Consider the following 4,670-nt stretch of genomic DNA (forward strand, 5'->3'; position numbering starts at 1 on the left):
TGGGTACAAACTTTGTATCGCCCATATCTCCACTTTGGAGGCCAGCCAGCACCTTGGCCTCATATACTTTTTTGTTGGTCATACCATGCACCAAATATAATTGTTCTACGCCAACTTGCTATCTCTTCTCCAACTTGCCGTTATTCTTGGTCCAAGTCCCATTTCATTCGTTTTTGGACCCATTTTGCTATATGTTTCACTAATAGCTTCGGCCATGGACAAGCTGATTTTCTATTTGTATTTTTCCTTGATAGTCCCACTCAAGACCATTCCAAAACACACCGCAGCTTGTCGCTCGGTGGCAAACTGACCGAGTTATAATTCATGAAAGGTACCTCAACTTGGTACACCACGTGGTCGGCCCAAACCATAAACCGACCAAACGACCGACTTGGAGCACCCTGACCGGGTTGGCCCCATATAATGAAAGTTGCGTCTCTACACGCCCAACTTATGAATATTCTACGCCAAGTCGCTATCTCTTACCGGTAAGCCGGTATTCACCTTCCAAGGGGGATTTTGGTCAAGTGCCATTTCCTGCGACTTGGTCCCCGAATACGACCATCATCACCTAATATCTCCGTGGTCTTTCAACTCAGCCTCATGAAACTTTCAGTGTAGATAGGTCTCCCCAAGACCTTTCCAACGGTATGCCGTTTGTCTTGCTCGGCCATCTACAGCCGAAGTTATTAATGGTACTTGGTACCTTACCCTGTTTTTTCCATACTTGTTCGTACTTGGGTACAAACTTTGTATCGCCCATATCTCCACTTTGGAGGCCAGCCAGCACCTTGGCCCCAAATACTTTTTTGTTGGTCATACTATGCCCAAAATATAAATGTTCTACGTCAACTTGCTATCTCTTCTCCAACTTGCCGTTATTCTTGGTCCAAGTCCCATTTCATTCGTTTTTGGACCCATTTTGCTATATGTTTCACTAATAGCTTCGGCCATGGACAAGCTGATTTTCTATTTGTATTTTTGCTTGATAGTCCCACTTAAGACCATTCCAAATCACATCGCAACTTGTCGCTCGGTGGCAAACTGACCGAGTTATAATTCATGAAAGGTACCTCTTCTTGGTACACCACATGGTCGGCCCAAACCATAAACCGACCAAACGACCGACTTGGAGCACCCTGACCGGGTTGCCCCCATATAATGAAAGTTGCGTCTTTACACGCCCAACTTATGAATATTCTACGCCAAGTCGCTATCTCTTACCGGTAAGCCGGTATTCACCTTCCAAGCGTGATTTTGGTCAAGTGCCATTTCCTGCGACTTGGTCCCCGAATTGGACCATCATCACCTAATATCTCCGTGGTCTTTCAACTCAGCCTCATGAAACTTTCAGGGTAGATAGGTCTCCCCAATACCTTTCCAACGATATGCGGTTTGCCTCGCTAGGCCATCTACAGCCGAAGTTATTCATGGTACTTGGTACCTTACCCTGTTTTTTCCATACTTGTTCGTACTTGGGTACAAACTTTGGATCGCCCATATCTCCACTTTGGAGGCCAGCCAGCACCTTGGCCCCATATACTTTTTTGTTGGTGATACCATGCACCAAATATAATTGTTCTACGCAAGCTTGCTATCTCTTCTCCAACTTGCGGTTATTTTTGACTCAAGTCCCATTTCCATAGTTTTTGGTACCAATTTGCTCTATGTTTCGCTAATAGCTTCGCCCAAGGACTTTGTGATTTTTTGTTCGCATTTTTCCTAAATAGTCCCACTCAAGACTATTCCAAATCACACCTTAGCTTGTCGCTCAGTGCCATACAGCCAGAGTTTTAATTCATGAAAGGTACATAACCTTGGTACACCACGTGGTCGGTCCAAACCATCAACCAACCATATGACCGACTTCGAGTCGAGCTAGCGGCTAGGCTCAATATAATGAAATGCGTGTCTTGATGCGGGCTACTGACGGTCTGAACAATGTAGCTCGCTAGCTCGTCTCTAAACTTGTGTTTTGGTCGAATATTGGGTGTTCATGTACCACTTCGGGTAACATGGACTTTGGTGCAACTTTACCACTTGTGCACTTAATTACTTCCCGGTCATTCAAGTCTTTGCCTTCATACTTTCAGGGTAGTTAGGTCTCGTCGAGACCTTTCCATACATATGCCAAACTCATCGATCGGACATCTATAGCCCGAGTTATTCGCGGTACACCGTACCTTACCCTGTTTTTTCCTCAATTGGGTACAAACCTTGGAACACCCATATCGCCCCTTTAGAGACTAGCTGGCACGTTGGCCTCATATAATGATAAGTGCACCTCAACTAGGGCTACTGACGGTCAGAACATTTCAACTTGCTAGCTCGGGCCCACACTTGTGTTTTTCTCGAATATATGGTTCAAGTGTGCCACTTTGGGCACTTTTGGACATTTTGTCCCCACACAACATTCTTGCCTTGGTAGATAGGGTCTTGTGTTTTTGGGCAAAAAGATGCACCAAGATATGGTCTAACTTTCGTTCTTGTACCGCAAAGCGCTACCTCCAACACCCGAGGAGATAGAAAGTGATTATGTTCGGTATATCGGTCTTCCATGGCCTACTATGGTAAGCCCCTGCAGGTATGCAACCGAAGGTGCTTGGTACATGTATTTGGTGCAAAATCGGTGCAAAGTAGGTGTTTCCTTGATCGGGCTATAACTTTCTTGGTTGATGTTGGATTGCTTTGCGGTCTTCGGGGGATAGTTAGGGAACATGTTGGCCAACATTTTCTTATTCCTCAGCCTGGCCGTACCTCCTACCGTCTAGGCGGTATTCATGCTCTAAGTTGGAACTTGTGTTCCTTCGGGCAACTTTTCTGACTTTGACGCTTAATATCTTCCGTTCATATGCAGTCTAAGCTCTGCAACTCTCAGGAAAGCTAGTACTACTCATTTCTTTTCCATATCAGTCTTTGGCTTGTCGATCCGATGTCTACAGCCTTAGTTATTCACGTTCCCTGTGAAGGTAGGTTTTTGCCCATTTTCCAGTTCATGTGGTAACATTCCCGGACTTTGCCGGCTTTCTCTTCATGTGGTAACTTGCTTGCTTGTGTGGTAACTTGGAAGTGTATGTCTGACAGACCCAATCTCGGACTTAGCCGATTTTTCTCTTCATATCATATGGATCCATCACTAGGCCATCTTGCTTGCTTGTCTGGTAACTTGGAAGTGTATTTCTGACAGACCCAATCTGGGACTTAGCCGATTTTTCTCTTCATATCAAATGGATCCATCACTAGGCCATCTTGCTTGCTTGTGTGGTAACTTGGAAGTGTATTTCTGACAGACCCAATCTGGGACTTAGCCGATTTTTCTCTTCATATTATATGGATCCATCACTAGGCCATCTTGCTTGCTTGTGTGGTAACTTGAAAGTGTATGTCTGACAGAGCCAATCTGGGACTTAGCCGATTTTTCTCTTCATATTATATGGATCCATCACTAGGCCATCTTGCTTGCTTATGTGGTAACTTGGAAGTGTATTTCTGACAGACCCAATCTGGGACTTAGCCGATTTTTCTCTTCATATCATATGGATCCATCACTAGGCCAACTTGCTTGCTTGTGTGGTAACTTGAAAGTGTATGTCTGACAGAGCCAATCTGGGACTTAGCCGATTTTTCTCTTCATATTATATGGATCCATCACTAGGCCATCTTGCTTGCTTATGTGGTAACTTGGAAGTGTATTTCTGACAGACCCAATCTGGGACTTAGCCGATTTTTCTCTTCATATCATATGGATCCATCACTAGGCCAACTTGCTTGCTTGTGTGGTAACTTCGAAGTGTATGTCTGACAGACCCAATCTGGGACTTAGCCGATTTTTCTCTTCATATTATATGGATCTAGGACTTAGCCGATTTTTCTCTTCATATCATATGGATCTATCACTAGGCCATCTTGCTTGCTTGTGTGGTAACTTGGAAGTGTATTTCTGACAGACCCAATCTGGGACTTAGCCGATTTTTCTCTTCATATCATATGGATCCATCACTAGGCCATCTTGCTTGCTAGTGTGGTAACTTGATAGTGTATTTCCGACAGACCCAATCTCGGACTTAGCCGATTTTTCTATTCATATTATATGGATCCCTCACTAGGCCATCTTGCTTGCTTGTGTGGTAACTTGGAAGTGTATTTCTGACAGACCCAATCTGGGACTTAGCCGATTTTTCTCCTCATATCATATGGATCCATCACTAGGCCATCTTGCTTGCTTGTGTGGTAACTTGGAAGTGTATTTCTGACAGACCCAATCTCGGACTTAGCCGATTTTTCTCTTCATATTATATGGATCCTGGACTTAGCCGATTATTAGGTTATTATATATGGATCCTGGACTTAGCCGATTTTTCGCTTCATATAATTTGGATCCTGGACTTAGCCGATTATTAGGTTATAATATATGGATCCTGGACTTAGCCGATTTTTCTCTTCATATAATATGGATCCGGGACTTAGCCGATTTTTCGTTTCATATAATATGGATCCTGGACTTAGCCGATATTTCTCTTCATATAATATGGATCCGGGACTTAGCCGATTATTCTGTTCATATAATATGGATCCGGGACTTAGCCAATTTTTCTCTTCATGTGGTATCGTATGCCAATCGCTCACAAGTCATGGGATAAGGGTACTTGTGTTCTTCCATCTTCTAAGTC

The sequence above is a fragment of the Anopheles ziemanni genome, assembly GCF_943734765.1.
Source record: "Anopheles ziemanni chromosome X unlocalized genomic scaffold, idAnoZiCoDA_A2_x.2 X_unloc_42, whole genome shotgun sequence".
NCBI lineage: Eukaryota > Metazoa > Arthropoda > Insecta > Diptera > Culicidae > Anopheles > Anopheles ziemanni.